Below are 17665 nucleotides of genomic sequence, written 5' to 3'. Positions count from 1 at the left end.
TTTAAAACAGTAAATTGGACACAAAAACACAGAAATGTTGTGTTCATTCCAAACAGACATGTTAGCAACTAAACATTTGCAAACCTGCGTAAACGTACGCAACTTAGTGATCTGAATCATTCCAGGACAATGCGGATTCACGTACTTAACTTTTAACAAAGGTGAAAATGTACCAATAGCTTACAAATCACATTTGTATACACAAGCAGAAATGAAATTCACTTCAACTGAAAAGATTCTGATAGCGGTTCAGACTGCTGTAGCGAAAGAGCCCTATAACAGGGGAAAGGCATTATGGTCGTAACTCCTGTACCTGCCTTAGATTCCAAATGCTAAAGCTTTACATCCAAGACGGATACTATGGGTTAATTCTCTTGCTGCAACTAATGTTGAATACGTTTTTGATCCACATTTAAAAACACAAGCATTTTTACAATACGAACATGAATGTCCTCTGCCTACTGAAATTCTGCCTCTTGACCAGTGCGAATGTATAATTTATACTAACGGATCAGCTCAACCCGCTACGGAGGGTAAACAAGCCTATAGTGCTGCATGCGCGATCGTTAAAGGTCGCTGGCACGATGTCAAATTTAGACTAATGGTCACTAACACTCAATCCTTAGGAGATTGTACAGCTCAGCGAGCTGACCTACAAGCATTCAAGATGGCACTTGAAAACACGGATCGGGAATTCCCCACACTTATAGTGTGCGATTCGTATTATTGTGTTCAATCTTACAATGAATACTTGCAAAACTGTATTCAAAACGGTTATAAAGATGCAAAAGGTGTTACAATGAAGCATTAACTGCTTTGGGAACAAGTACTTCAGTTACGACAAGGTCTACAAAACACCCACGTTATACATATGCTGATTAATCAACATGATAGCGTTCATGTTGAAGTGAATTCATTGGCTTACGAAGCCGCAAAGGCAGCTGTGCAAATGGCTTCCATAGCTGCAATCACTCTTTCAAAAACGAAAATAGACAGCAAAATAATACTGGCTGTCAATGCAACATGCAAAGGCAGCAGTGCAGCGTTATCTCAAAATTTTCCACTAAAATATTCATATATAATTGATGCAAACAGCGTTCCTTTTGCTCGAATCCCTGGAGTGGGGGACAGAATAATTCCAAACAGGAAACGCATGGTAGCTTTGATTCACAAAGTGCATCTTGGAGAGGGTCTGATACATCAGAGGATCTCTAAGACTATATGTGAATTAAAGTAGATGTACTAGTGGCCAGGAATGAATGGGTGTGAGTGTTTGATTGATTCAGATGCTCCGTCCATCACCACCCCCTTTTGTCCCGCTTTTTGCCGCCATAAGTGTGGCAGGGTATGCTCAGACGTGAGTCCCTTGCTCACTTTGCCACTGGATTCAAGGAAGCCGGGCTGAAGACGGCTGGAATGCCAGAAAGCAGTCCTCGGAAGCTTGTAAACGGTCCAGGGAAGACATGGCTTGGCAGTTCGGGCTGGACTGTTCCCATGAGGCACAGGGTCAGACTGATTTGCATATAGCCGTGTCTGAACTAGGGTGGCAGAGTGGGCTAAAGAACGGTGATCGATTAAACCCAGATCTTTTGACTGGGTGTGAGTGTTTGATTGATTCAGATGCTCCGTCCATCACCACCCCCTTTTTTTACCACTTTTGGCCGCCATAAGTGTGGCAGGGTATGCTCAGACGTGAGTTCCTTGCTCACTTTGCCACTGGATTCAAGCAAGCCGGGCTGAAGACGGCTGGAATGCCAGAAACCGGTCCTCGGAAGCTTGTTTCCGGTCCAGGGAAGATATGGCTTGGAAGTTCGGGCTGGACTGTTCCCATGAAGCACAGGGTCAGACTGATTTGCATATAGCCGTGTCTGAACTGGGGTGGCAGAGTAGGCTAAAGAACGGTGATGGATTAAACCCAGATCTTTTGACTGGGTGTGAGTGTTTGATTGATTCAGATGCTCCGTCCATCACCACCCCCTTTTGTACCGCTTTTGGCCGCCATAAGTGTGGCAGGGTATGCTCAGACGTGAGTCCCTTGCTCACTTTGTCACTGGATTCAAGCAAGCCGGGCTGAAGACGGCTGGCATGCCAGAAACCGGTCCTCAGAAGCTTGTTTCCGGTCCAGGGAAGACATGGCTTGGCAATTCGGGCTGGACTGTTCCCATGAGGCACAGGGTCAGACTGATTTGCATATAGCCGTGTCTGAACTGGGGTGGCAGAGTGGGCTAAAGAACGGTGATGGATTAAACCAAGATCCTTTGACTGGGTGTGAGTGTTTGATTGATTCAGATGCTCCGTCCATCACCACGACCCTTTTGTACAGGAATGAATGCACACATTCACACATTTGCAATTAAGTGCCATGACTGCAATAGAGATTGCAGCACAGAACGCCACCAGATTCCTGACTATAGCATAGCCAGCCAGGTACAGACACCATCGTTAGACGGCATTAGACTTTCTACATGCAGACGTCCCTGTGGACAAATGCAGTCCCACGAATGTTAAGACAAGGTTCATTTGGATGTGGCCTCAGCGCTCGGCTGACGCTCGAACTGTTATAAAACATTTGCGAGTCTTTATTGGCACATATGCAGTTGGCACGCTACATTCAGACCAGGGTCCTGCATTTAACTCTCGAGCTTACAAGGAGGCCATGGTCAGTTTGGGCGTTGCATTGCAGTACTCTAGTCCATTCCATCCTGAGGGAAATTCGGTTGTGAAGAGAAAAAAACGGAACATAATGCAATCTATAACAGCTAGGGTATTAGGCTCGGGTGACGGGTGGGTCAAACATCTAAAAAGTGTCCAGCGTAGTCTTAACAATTTGCCAAGATGTACTCCAGGGGGGATCACTCCATGTGAAGTCCTTTTTGGGAACAGAATGTTAGTAGCGGACCTCGATTGTCAGACTTCAGTGGTAGACCAAAAAACATTTGATATCAAAGACCGTTTGGCTGGTTTACAGTACTTAAATGATATAACAATGATACAAAACAACTTGTTCATGAAGCCAACCACCACTGAAGAAAAACTGACCGTCCCAGCAAGGCCTGTCTGGATTCTAAAGCTCAGTGATCTAGTCAGAGAAAAGATCGCAAACAAGAGGAATTTGGGCCTTCTCACAGACAACAAGTTCCTGTCCTAGCAATCCACGGATCAAGAACAGTTTTACTGCCGCCCCTAGCTGGTAAAAAGGAGAACAGGTATGTGTCAATCGACCTGATCCGCCATATAGACCTATTGTATCAACGATTGGTACACCAACTGAAGCTCTCTCTAAATTCGTAGACCATTTTTTGAGGCCACATATTCCAAAAATTAAATCATATGTCAAAGACACGGGACATATGATTAATATTGTGGAAGATCTAGAATTCGTTCCGAATAGAGACATATTGGTCACTATGGACATCACGTCCTTGTATAGTAATATCCCCATCGACGAAGCCATTAGGGCAACGGATCAATTTATTGACAAGCATAACATAGATTGTCCAAAAAGCTTTGTAATTGACTGTTTATATATTGTCTTGACTGAGAATTTTATCGAATTTGGCGATTCCATATACCGCCAACTCAGAGGAGTCAGTATGGGTGCCTCTGTTGCCCCATCAATAGAAACATTTATATGTCTGCCTTTGAGGACCGATTTATTGACAACGAGGTGGCCCCCTTTTTTGAATCTATTTCCCATTGGTCCAGATATATAGACGATATCTTTTTTATCTGGACCAATGGGAATGACTCTCTCTTAGAGTTTTTAGAATGGATCAATTTGACAGATGAAAATTTACATTTTACAGCTCAACATAGTACGAGCCAGGTAGAATTTTTAGATTTGTTAATTCGTGAAAACAACAACAAATTGGAGGTTGATCTGTATGTGAAAAGTACAGCCCGTAACACGCTGTTACATTTCAGTAGTTTCCACCCCAAGAGTCAGCGGGAAAGTATCCCTTTCTTGCAATTTCTTAGAGTGCGCAGAAATTGCACTAACCTTGCTGATTATGATAAACAGGCGTCAATCATTCGCAAGAAGTTTCTCGAGCGTGGATACCCACACAGGCTTATAAGAAGCTCTTATAAGAGAGCCCGTTTCTTTGATCGCGACGCACTGCTAACTCCCAAAGAACAAACTGTAAAAGACCAATTGGTATGCGTAACTACTCATTCTACACTGAATGAGCGTATACGTCAGATAATTAATGCTAGTTGGCATCTGTTGAATTGCAATCCAACGTCGAGTGAAAAACTACCAAAACCATTATTTGCATTCAAAAGAAACAAGAATCTTAAGGATAAAATAGTCCACTCCAGATTTAATACCAACATCTCCAACAATGGCCCCATACAGAGATCATTGCTAAATAATCTGCCAGTACGTGGAACAGTAAAATGTTCCTCGTGCAAATCATGCAACAACATTATCGGAGGTGAGGAATTTACTCACAACGGGTACACGACAAAGGCAAATGATCTCTGGAATTGCAAGACTACAAATGTAATCTACTTTATAAGATGTGTATGTGGCCTGGGTTATGTCGGCGAAACCTGTAGGTCCATCCAGGTCCGCATAACAGAACACAGGTCCGCGAATAGGACTCACAAAGTGGCAGCACCACTAGTTAAGCACTTCCTTGAAGAAAACCACAAACCCGAGGACTTCCAATGGCGCATCCTTGAAAAAATAAGAACTCCCGATAGTAAAGGGGGATGCGCCATTAGGAAGAAAAGAGAAGTCTTCTCGATTTTTGTTCTTAATACATATAGGATCGGGCTGAATTGCGATATCCCCAGGGAGAACGCAATCATGTAAGGAAACAGTAGATATATGGTATAGTACCATGATATGGTATAGTACCATAATGTGGCCCATCGTCCCCTATATAAAGATAATGTAATATCTCTTTGCCTATGAAGACCGTTATAGCTAATAGAGATATACATATGTCACCCTTAACGAATGCCATCTGTTCGTGTCCAAAAAAAAAACCCTTTTTCTCCTTTAAATAGATTAAAATTATAAATTATAAGGCAATGGACTGACAACTTGCATATGTAAAAGGCCTTTGAATCGTGTATGACACGTACATGTCAGTGCATTGAATGCGTTATTTTTACCTGAATCGCATTTATTCATAACATTATACATTGGCTATATTGTAGATATGCCTTAATACGTTTACCTTCAGATTCTTGGACCCCTTGCGTCATGACCTCATTGGGTCACATGTGCGCGTAGCTACGTACAATTTAGACCTGAACACGTTAAAAGAAGGACTCCGTGTCCACACACGGAGGATATCATTTCCAACGGTCGGGAGACGCCAGCGGCTATAACCTGCCCGTCCGCGGCTCGACGTTTTTGACTCTGTTACATCCTGATTAGAGGTAAGAAGCGCGATAGATAACGGCCGATCTACTTTAGACAGCTACAAGCTGTTCGAAGTGTTCTTTGAATGAGCGTTTTTGATAAACAGAAAAAATGATTCTAGATTAATATGTTTTTTCCAGTAAACACCGGCGTAATTCCAAAATACAAAGGACAGACCGGATTAAAGAGTTGAAAGTACTTTACTCCATATCTGGGAACGTAAAGCCCTATATCTACGTAAAAATTATGAGATAATATGTTACTAGAATACACATAAAAAGTAAGTGAAAATAATACCCTAAGATAGACTTACAATGTTGTAACTACCAAATATCTTATATAAGCTTTATTTAGTAATTTTGGTTCTTGTATTAACAGCTTTTGCACCGGACATTGTTGAAAGGAAAACAAATAGATTGACGAGTGGCGATCTATCACTGTAGAACTTATCGGGGTGAGCCTTTTAGTCATCTAAAAATTTAAGATTTCTTGTATGCTATAGAGTATGATTGGTAAAATAGCCCCGGTTTACTCCAAAGGTAGCTCTAAAATGAATTTCTTGCTACTTACTGCGTTTAGCTATTCTGGCTTCATTTGAGGCATTTAAGAATTCCTAGAGTCTGGATGTAACAGATAATATTGAGTCTGAGTAGTAAGTTCCCCCTTTGTTGACCTTTACAAAATATAGTATATTCCTTATGGTTTTATTTAGAACCAATGGATTGTCTAACAGAGAGGCCTTAAACTTGTATATCGAACCCTTGAAATTATCGTTGTTTGTAATACGAATTTTTATTGATAATTGCAGACATAAATTGACACCCCTGTCTGACCATAAATGGAGTGTCCTCTATATAGATATGAAGTAATCTGATCATATGAAGACCGATCTTTTTAATTGAAGTAAGTATAATATATATTCACTGAAAAAACCATAGGTTATAGACCATATATAGTTAGGAATTAGCATTTAAAAAACCTTATTTTACTCACACAAAACCATTGAAATTCCATATATAGTTAGTTGCACTAACTATATATTGCGCACCCGCAATCCACTGCTGATGATGTCACATATTACATCATTCATGACATGGTCAGTGACATCACTGATGACATCACTGATGACATCTCAAATGACATCACTGATGACATCACTGATGACAACATCCAGTGACTATGTTTCTGTAAAGTTAAAATATGTCTTACATATTGAAGAATGAGTGGATGTATAAGTGTCTGGACGAAGGATTTAGTAGGTGCATGACTGAATGTATGAGTGAGTGATTAAATGTGTCTCACTGAGTGCATGGGTTAGTGACTAAACTGTCTTAATTTGTGCATCATTATGTCTGTTGTTCTGTAAACTGCTCCATGTGTTGATCAGTAGCTATATGAGTAACTATATGGGTTATTGATTGATTGCCCAAGTATTTGCATGGGAGACTGAGTGTGTGTGTGGCTGGATGGGAGGTGTGTGACTCTGTACAGATCAATGTGTACTTGTATCAATGATTGTATAAGAGAGTAAGTATGTGTTAGTATATGGTTGAAAACGTAAGGTGCTCTATGTTTAACTGTATAGAGTAGAAAATGGAAGTGTGATTGATTCTTTACAGGACTGACTAGGTGTGTGAGTAACTCCATGGATGAGTGGCAGAGTGTGAGTGTCTGTATAGGTGTATGAGTGCATATGATTGTGTTGTAAACATGAGTGATTGTATGTATGAATGATTGTATGGGTGAATGAGTGAATGTGTGTGTAGACGTAGGAATCAGTGAGTACGTATGTAGTAACTAGTATTGGTGTGTCAATGGTTTCAAAAATTATACTCTGTTTTTAACACTGGGTGAAACAGAGGTTATATTAAAATGTGAGGAGATGCATTGTATTGTCACATGAATGATATCATCAGTGATGTGATCATTGATGTCAAGTGAGATGTCATCAGTGATGTCATTTGAGATGTCATCAGTGATGTCATCAGTGATGTCACTGACCATGTCATGAATGATGTAATATGTGACATCATCAGCAGTGGATTGCGGGTGCGCAATATATAGTTAGTGCAACTAACTATATATGGAATTTCAATGGTTTTGTGTGAGTAAAATAAGGTTTTTTAAATGCTAATTCCTAACTATATATGGTCTATAACCTATGGTTTTTTCAGTGAATTTTCAAGGTTTTGTAAATGCTAATTCCTAACTATATATGGTCTATAACCTATGGTTTTTTCAGTGAATTTCAATGGTTTTTTAATAGCAAATATCATAAGCTGTCGAATGTCAAGTACGTGGTAAGATTTTTTTTTTTCGTGTTTATGCACACTGATCTGCTTTGATTGCTGCCCCCCACCCCTCATTTCTATTAGGAGTACTCTCTCTTTGCAGATAGTGAAGGGTAGTTAACGCAGCCCTTTCCCCCTTTGTAATCCGTCGTGCCTGCTTCTCTCTCCATTTGATTGATTGTTCTCTTTGGTTCATTCTCTATTTACAAACAAGCACAGAGTCGCAATACTCTGTTTAGTCTTTGCAGATAGCGAAAAATCGTGTAAAAAAACAAAAGGAATCGAGCAAAATCAGTAGGCCACTAATGGGATCTCTTTTGACCTCGCTTAAATAGAAACATTAGGAACAACCTGTTGAAAATAGCAATGCGTATGTATATAAGCGGCGTTCATTTGTGTTCACAGTACCCCTTGTTGATTGTTTCAATCGAGCATTGAATTGTTCGAAGTTAATTCTCTTAACGATCTTCTCTACCTGCAAACGAGGAAGAATAGGAATATTCTATCTCCCTTTGCAGATAGTGAAGGGTAGGTAACGCAAGCCTTTAACACGTCGTACCTATTTCATTCCTCATTGATTGATTGATTGTCCTAACATTGACTGTTTGGGAATTAGTTCTTTTTGGAGGTATTCCCTGTTTGCAAATAAACGTAGGAAAATCTTTGCAAGTAGTGAAAGGGTACGTAATGCGGACCGTTCTCCCCCGTTGTAATCTGTCATGCCTATCTACTCCCCACTGATTGATGCACCTTTTTCACCCGGACCATTTACTAGAGATACGTCATCTGGCCCGACCAGAGAGCACCCCTAGTGAAAAGGACATATGCAATAATAACGAAGTGATCACTGTATCCTGTTAACAGAAACTTTACCATGAAACAACCTGGAAAGAAAAAAATAGGAAAACGAAAATCAGTAGGCCACTGATGAACATGAACTTTTATTAAACAACGAACAAAGAAACGATAACATAACGTAATGATAAAACCTATTAATGTCCTAGAAACAAGAAAACGTTAAAATATGCCAGTGGTGAGAGACCAGAAAAACAGTAAGAGAAACCAAATCACCCCTCGCTGTCCCACCGCCTGCCACGCCAAAAAAATCGATAGACTAGGGAAAATGCAAGTCAGTAGAACATCCACCCCCACTCTGGAAACTTCCAAGGTGGGGCAGGGTTCCGGCTACGCCCAGCCGGGAGCAGCCCATATAAGGCAGGTCCTGCTGCCACGCCTCGGCCAGGAGATCCTAACGTAGGGTGTAGCCGGAGGAGAGGCCGAGACCAGCGGGACCCGGCCAGGGGATTGCCTTTACAACGCTGAACAGTTGCAGGGGGGGGGAATGTCTCCTCGACCCTCCCCTCTCTCTCCCAGTCCGGCCGCGGTGGCCCTTGAGAGTTGCAGGTAGTCCCGCCACATGCTCTTCCGGTCCGACCACCAACGGTCGGGGGGCCGAGGCCGACGGGATCCGGCTGCAGCCGATAAACCAAGAAACCCGTTCATGGGGCCAGAGCCAGGGGCGTCCGGCCGACATCCACCGGAAGCCCGGCCCGAAGACGGACGGGACACTTCTTTCTTTTATAATGGCTGCGACAACACTGGAGGGGGATGTCTTGCACATGCCTCCGACCCCCCCCTCGTCCTCATCGCCTGGTCCGGCCATAACAAATCTCAAGCGAGACGCCGTGGGGTGCACTGGGAGGGAGAGACGGTGCGAACAGGCCTCTCCCGCCTCCCCAGGTGGAGGCTTCCCAGCTGCACCCTCAGCGCTCCAGGCGGTGGCATCCTAACAACTACAGTGCTGCACAGTTTCGGAACGACCTAGATAACGGTTCTTCCACTGTGGCCATGCTGCAACGTCTCGCCCGGCAGGGTGGAGCCCGTCCGCTCATGTGACCCCGCGATCGCCGGTAGCTGCCGAACTCTCAAAATGGCGGTCGACCTGGCAAGAGCGGGCCCAACATAAAGAAATGGCCCGGTCACTGGTTGACTCCACCACCGTAGTCCTCCACGACCTTGAAGATTCTAGAGGAGCCGCGGGAGTCTCCGACCCCCGATGGGGAATGACTGCCATGATCGCCCGTGGAGTGACGAAACTGTATCCGCGGGACGTCGGCGCTCCCATGCTGGCGCCAGCCTCACTTTGAATTACTACAATCCTGCAGACCTTACTTCCGGTGAAAGCACAGTGTGACCCGGTAGGAAAAATTATTGCACCCCCTCCCCTTTTTGACTGATAGTTCAAACCACCGATCCTTTCCTTTGCCCTTTTAACGGAACTTTGGACTGCCTCCCCCTCTTTTACATTTTCTAGAGAAAACAAAACATTAACCACTACATTAGCATAGCAGTTGACACCAGAACTGTTTTCAAATTGAAAACCAACAACATCTTCAACAGAATCCTTTTTGTTTCTGCTGTGACCCTGCTACAGCACAGGCATTGTCCCCAGCAGTAATTCTGCAATGCCGGTAAGAATAGCTGTGGTGCCTACTGGACTCACTCACCCCCGCGGCGCCCCACGCCGTTTTTTGCTGGGCGGCAACTTACTAGACATCACTTTCGTGCCATCTAGATTTCAGCGCGTTCTGCTGCCTTGGAACTATTCGCACAACAGACCGCTACTGACAAGAATATTTCATTATTGGTGCTGTCAATTTCAATAAATCTATTGGATAATTAAAAAGAAATTGCCACGGTCTCTTCGTTGTTTAAATGTTTTTACTGTTTTTGTTTTGTTGTATATATTTATATGTTATTAAAGTTTTATATTCCTACTACTTTGTTGGAGTGCTATATATTTTTAATGTGACACATAATTGTAAAAACTTTGATGTACAAAGAGTCATTCCTGGAATCTTCCGCTTCAGGCTCGGTCCCCTCCCCAATCACAATACAGGATGGTTTTCAGATAGTAGGAACGCGTGTGCTGTGACGGATCACATCGGGTGTGGGCCTTGATATACTATAACTCCTTTGAAGAGGGGTGATTCTTTACAGCTGGGGCCATAAACTACATCTGCAGGGCTAGCTGATAGCCTAGGACCGGCCTGGACATTCGGACACAGAGGAAGAGGAGTGTCAGAGGGTGCGGTAGTGAATAGGGCGAAAGGGAGGTGTCGGGCGGGCACAGAGTGTGATTCTCAGGGAAGAGCAGCGCAGATGGGGGAAGGTTTATTGCCCATGCATAAGACAGAGAGCGGTGGTGACCAGTGCCTGGGGGAGATGCTTACGAGGGTGAGGAGCCATGCTACGAATCGACAGCGTGCAGAGAGTGGGTCTGGTCAAGACATCTAAAATGGCTGCCGTGCACGACAAAAGTGTGGCATTTCAAAAAAGGCAAGATGGCGCAGACAATGTTTTTCAACACTTCCTCATTTCCTTCGAATTGAACGTTAACAGACGTTGGGGCATATTACCAAAGTTAAGCGATATTTATCGCTAACGATGCTTACCAACCAATTTTTTACCACTAAGCATCGTCAGAAATTATCGAAGATAAACCTTACTATTATCAAGGTTTATCGCAAATGCGATAATAAACGGCCGCAATGCATGAATATCGCTAAAAAGTCAGCGATATTCATGCATTACCGAGCTAATACTCTTAGCCATGTTATCCACCTCCCATTGGATAACATGGCTAAGAACTGCTCAGGGCAGGTGTTACTTTTTGGAGATATTCGCGCTTAGCGCGAATATCTCCAAAAGTTGGTAATAGGAGATAGATATCTTGCATGTTGTAATGCAAGTTATTGTGGTATATGGAACTCATACCATAATCTCTCAGGAAAGCAGAAACTGATCCTTTTGGGACCGCCTAAAAAGGCCTAGGGGGTGAGGAGTACTCTACTTTGCCCCCTTTTCACGTTCCGAACTATTTTATTTTACTCTCTTCTGTAATTACACAAAATACCAGCGATAAGATGCATCGGAGACACACAGTGAGAGAAAGGAGGCCGGAGATGAAGAAGACATGTCAAATACTCATTGGAGATAATATAGTGGCAGAAGGGAAGTAAATATGAGTAAACTTACCATGTAACATAAAAATGTTGCACTCTATACTATAAGTCTCATTTTATACTACAATCACTTCGCTACAACCTCATAAATTAAAAATAAAAATAAATAATGTCTCAAACAATTTTTGATTTCTAAATATAAATTTATTCTTCAGAATTTTCTAAATTTGAAACAACTAGTAACATGTCCTCATCAGTAATTTCCTCTTCAATCATCTCATCTGGAATCTCCTCATTAAAAGTCTGCAATGATGATTCTTGTAACTCTATGGTCTCCAAACACTCGATAAATTCGCCATCAAGAGATTGATCAAAAAAATCATTCAAGTCATCTCCTCCTTCTGACAATATTTCATTATTGGTGCTGTCCATTTCAATCAATGTAGTGGAATCATTCAAGTCATCTCCTCGTGACAATATTTCATTATTGGTGCTCTCAATTTCAATCAATGTAGTGGAATCATTCAAGTCATCTCCTCCTTGTGACAATATTTCATTATTGGTGCTGTCCATTTCAATCAATCTAATGGAATCATACAAGCCATCTCCTCCTTGTGACAATATTTCATTATTGGTGCTCTCAATTTCAATCAATGTAGTGGAATCATTCAAGTCATCTCCTTGTGACAATATTTCATTCTTGGTGCTGTCCATTTCAATCAATCTAATGGAATCATACAAGTCATGTCCTCCTTGTGACAATATTTCATTATTGGTGCTCTCAATTTCAATCAATGTAGTGGACAATTCAAAAGAAATTGCCACGGTCTCTTCATTGTGAGCCATTTTATTTTGAAATTGCTTGCTGTAAATTGCAGAAAAAAATAATCACTTTCATTTATCGTTTTTAGTAATACATAATATAAAACTAACTTCATCAAGTATTTAGTATAACAGAAGGACTGCAAATAAATAACAGAAAACATTTTTCAAATTATCTTCAAGTGTACAACATAGTTCCCCTTACAAATTAACAACTCACCTTTTTAAAAGTAGCAGAAGTGTTAGTACTGTGTAAATCAAACACCAGAAATTCACCACCAAAAATTCCTCACAAATGTACCTCAGACAGTAGTATCACAAAATGGCTGTGGTTTCCTCTCATTTGACATATATACATAACCAATTAACTTTCATCACACACAAATACAAAACCAAAGTAACATTTTAATTGGTTCTAAATTTCAACACTTTCAAATGTGTTTTCCCCATGCAATTTTCCATAGGACATTTACATACGTCTACAGCCTGAATGGCTGAACGGAATTACACCAAACTTGGCAAAATGGTACATCAAACCTAAGAGGTCAGGAAGGATCTACTATGCCCCCTTATGGTCATTTCCCCCTTCGCTTTGGCCTCCTCTTGTCTCTCAATCCTACCGAGGGACAAGATGGCGGCCGCTACGGACTGTTTGGAATGTTGACAGACGCCGGAGAACCAATCAGCTTCGCAAAGCTCCGTAACGCGAAAAGTACGCGAAGCGGAGCGCTGTTACAGATATATATATTTTTTTCAACGTTAATTTCTCAAAATCCACTGGAGCACATATATTGAGACCTAGCAAAGGCACATCGGGCTACCAGTCCCTAATATTTTGCCAAGTTTCGTGCAAATCCATTCAGCCGTTCGATTATTATTATTTTGTTTTTTTTTTGCCCCGCGGGGCCCTTTTAAAACCTCCACATCAAACCTAGGGGGTCAGCGAGGATCTACTATGCCCCCTTATAGTTATTTCCCCCTTTGTTTTGACCTCCTCTTGTCTCTCGATCCTACCGAGAGACAAGATGGCGGCCGCTACGGACTGTTTGGAATGTTGACAGACGCCGGAGAACCAATCAGCTTCGCTTCACAAAGCTCCGTTGCGCGAAAAGTCCGCGAACCAGAGCGCTAACCGGTCCGCTGTTACAGATATATATCTTTTTTTAAACGTTAATTTCTCAAAATCCACTGGAGCACATATATTGAGACCTACAAAAGGCACATCGGGCTACCAGTCCCTACAATTTTGCCAAGTTTCGTGCAAATCCATTCAGCCGTTCGGGCTAAAAGTGAGGCCAACCGCCCTATGGAAAACTCAATGTTAAAAACACGTTTTGGGACCCCCTTTTTTCTCGGCCCCCACTGGACGAACCCCCCCCAAATTTTCAAGGGCTGCTCAGAAACAAAATGTGCCATTTTCCTGAAAATTTCAGCCGATTCCGTCCACAAACGCCAAAGTTATTAGACATAGAATTTTCAAAAAACCCATAGAGAAAAAATCCTAACTATATATACCTACTGGCGACCGCCAGTAGGTAATAAAATATGGAGACAACACATTTTTTTGAAAGAAAATAGATTGAGGTAATTTGAGTATCAGCAATTGAGTGCCTTTTGCATGAATAATTCTTGGCCCTTTAGAATGTTAGTATAAAAAATTATCTAGCATTTCCACTGCTCATTGCTTTTAGATTCAACTAACAACTGCTCTAGAAGTCTATTAGGAGATGAGACCTTCTTCTCTTTTAATTAACGGTTTATCAAAAAAGACAGCTAGGTAAAGTTAGGGAAATGTGAACAAATTGTATTTGTTACTGGTTTTTAACATACGAATGTTATGCTGGCTGCATTTTTAGGTGATATATTGATGAAGGAGGGAATGTATATATGTCTTTTTCAACAGTTAAAATTAATATGAAAGAATTTTTGGGAATAAAACGAATTGTTTGTAAAATATTCCTTTTCTTTTTTTATACATATGTTACAGTACAAACTTGTGGCTCCTGAAGAAGGCGTTTGTGGAAACGCCGAAACGCGCGTCGAACAGATTATGTTTTGCCACCCATTGTGACATGGTTGATTTTAATTGCTGAAGTAGGGACAACTTTGGTTGTCACCAGCTGAGAATATATGTAACTAGATTATTTGAGATAGCAATTTTTATGAGAAGTGTTTGAGAACTGTGTCCTTTTGTCATTTTTTATTATTGTGATGTTATCTTTTTTTGTGCTATATGTATGTTTATTAATTCCCCTCCTCTCTCTAGTTTAAAAAAAAAAAATTATTAAAAATTGAGCAAACGAAGTAGATCTGTTTCTATTTTATTTTGATTATATATAATGTTAATGAATTTTTGTATTTTATGAATTTCCCTAACCAGCTGTCCTATTTCAATTGTCTGTTTATACAAAGTATTTGTTCCTGTCCTCTGGAACTTCCAAATTCCAAATCAGGGGGTCCTTGTTTTTTGCATTAAAAATCGACCTGATCAAACCACACTATGTGGCCGATACTAAACAGTAGGCCAAGTGGACACAGACCAAGTAGCAGACACACTCCTCTAGCTACTGTCCAAGAGGTTCACACTGAGAGACTCATCACCTTTGAGGAATCTGCAGTGCGAAATGAAGGACTATGCAATAAAGCCATGGAACTTGTACCTCTGCAAACCCAAATAACAGTTTGTCAAAAAACACCTGTCTATAACAAAGTAACAAGTGATCAAGTGGTTCCAGTAATTTTGACGAATCCTGGCTATTTCATTAACTTTAATACGTTTTCTGAGGAACCTGAAATGATGCCAGCAAAAAGAACTTTCAACGAACAAGCCATTCCTGTACCTGATGATATAGCTTGGGACAAAACAGAATATGACATTTTTGGCCCGTCGGAGCTGTTGAAGATTCCACACTTATTCAAGATTTCATTAAGTGACTTTGTTTCATCTAGTACCTTTTCTGATGATTGGGACTTCAAGACTGTTATTATTATGATGTCAGACTTAGAAATGTTTGCAGTATTCACAAATCATGAATATTTAGAAGGTTCACCAGACTATGAACAAATTTATTGGTCACCATTTCTTGCACAAATCAACAATGCCTAGAAATGTATTAATGTATAACCAATGGGAACATTGTCCTATGCCACCAAAGGGTAGCTCAAAACATTTGCAAAGAAATTTCCGTACTTTCAGGGTTCAATGTATCCATCCAGAATCATTTTACTTCAGAAATATGAACACAACAGGAATGAAAAGTATGTTGACCAATACAAAACAGATTTATTCTGCAGCCTTGTATGCCCAAGTTTCTAAACTAGGTTTGACATTTGGAAAGACAATATTGAGACAAAAACTGTCTGGGGTACATAAGATTGGCAAGTACAGGGTATTGAAGCTTTATTTAGAGTCTGTATAATACCGGTGCAAATTATGTTTTGGAATGACACTGTCCAACAGACGTTTTGCCTTGAGTTAGCCAAGATAAAACACCTGAACAATCCGTCCACACCTACACCTACACCTGATAATAATAACACGGGTGAGGTTGAAATACATACTATTTTGCTTCACAACAGAACAGATCCAGATTGGAAGAAATGGTTGATCCGGCCCACAGACACAAACAGCTGTCAAGATATATTCCTGAACAAAGCACAGGGTTTTACATTCACTAGGCCAGACCCAAGATATGTTCAAAGACAGCATCCTTGAATAGTAACAACATACAGTGTAGGAAAACTTGATTGGCTCCAGAGCTCTACACTTAAGGATGTAAAACAACACTTATCTTTACTTAAAGATGGCACAGACCTTAGGGAGTTCTTGCTAGGACCAAGAAAACCGTGTCATAAACATTTTAAATATGCCGGTATCTATGCTGCTTATAATGAAGCATGGAAGATTACACAAGCAGAGACTGCAGAACGAATACTAGAAATTGATTGTATTAATTTAGAGAAAACTCTCTCTGTAGTTGACAATGGGTTAACGACTCTGTCGTCCAGGATATATTCACTGGACAGCATAGTGTCTCTGCCATAGACATCATGGAACAGGATTTGGTCCTGTTGCAACATGGCCAGTCGCAATTACGTTCTATCATGCTATTTGGCTGGACGTTGCAAAACCTTTGTTCAGGCTATGTGCCTTGGCGTTTAATCAATACTCCGTCACTGTTTTCAGAATTCAATCTCACTGATAAACAGATTAAACTGGCACAGAGGGGAGCAGACTATACAGTGCTGAGCATTGAAAAACTGGAAAGATTGCCATTTACAGTCACTGAAAAGCCAGCTACTGAATGGATTATACATGGAACAATCACTCTGCCTGTTACAATATTCCATTTTCAGTATTGCCTAAAACACATACCAGCAGGCAAATACGAACGGTTGGAAAAAGAATACATCAAGACCTCCTGGGAATTACCATACACACACAGATGTTGGAGTGAGGGAAGGGAAGTGTGTTTTTAGAGGTAAAAACTGTGAAAACGCACTAAGCGGTTCTCTCCTTTGTCAGGGTATAAACTCACACAGGCCTGCAAAGGTTCCTCTAACAATATATCCTGCCACCTGCAAGTGTCACCAGCTGTAGTGATTGATCCAAATTTTGGACAACTTTCAAATGGAAGTTATCTCATGTTGAACGATCACAGCTGCTGTGGCATGTTGCCAGGTATACCATATCTAGGAACTGTAACAGCCAGGGTCACTTGCAGTATGCAAGTATGTTTCCTAAAACTAAGACAGACAGGGAGTCGCCTTTATGGCCTTCACTGAACATCTCTTCTATATGAATTGATACTTTAAGCAGAATGAAAGCCATTCTTTTGCAAAAAAGTGTGCCACTGACCTCGGCCAAAGAGACCTATGATCTGCAAGTCACGAAGACTTCGGCCGAGATACATGTCCTCTTAACTACAAACTGCCCTATACATTTCTTGGAAATGTTAAGTCGTATCTTAAACATGTCTGATACGAGCTGTATTGTACATCTATTTAAGAACGTATGTTCCGGACTGTTAGCACCTTTTCAAGCAGTCCTCGGAATATTTACAAACTTTGTGTACTCTGTGCTTGGCGGACTAGTTACCGGAATACTATTTTTGCTTCTTCTGCTACGATATGGCAAGCCAAATCACCACCGCCACTCCAAGCACCATAGAGAGAGCTCTATTGGAGATGAAGTGTCGTGAGCGCATCGT

The sequence above is a fragment of the Lissotriton helveticus genome, chromosome 3_1 (assembly GCF_964261635.1).
Source record: "Lissotriton helveticus chromosome 3_1, aLisHel1.1, whole genome shotgun sequence".
Lineage (NCBI taxonomy): Eukaryota > Metazoa > Chordata > Amphibia > Caudata > Salamandridae > Lissotriton > Lissotriton helveticus.
This window is presented reverse-complemented; position numbering follows the sequence as displayed.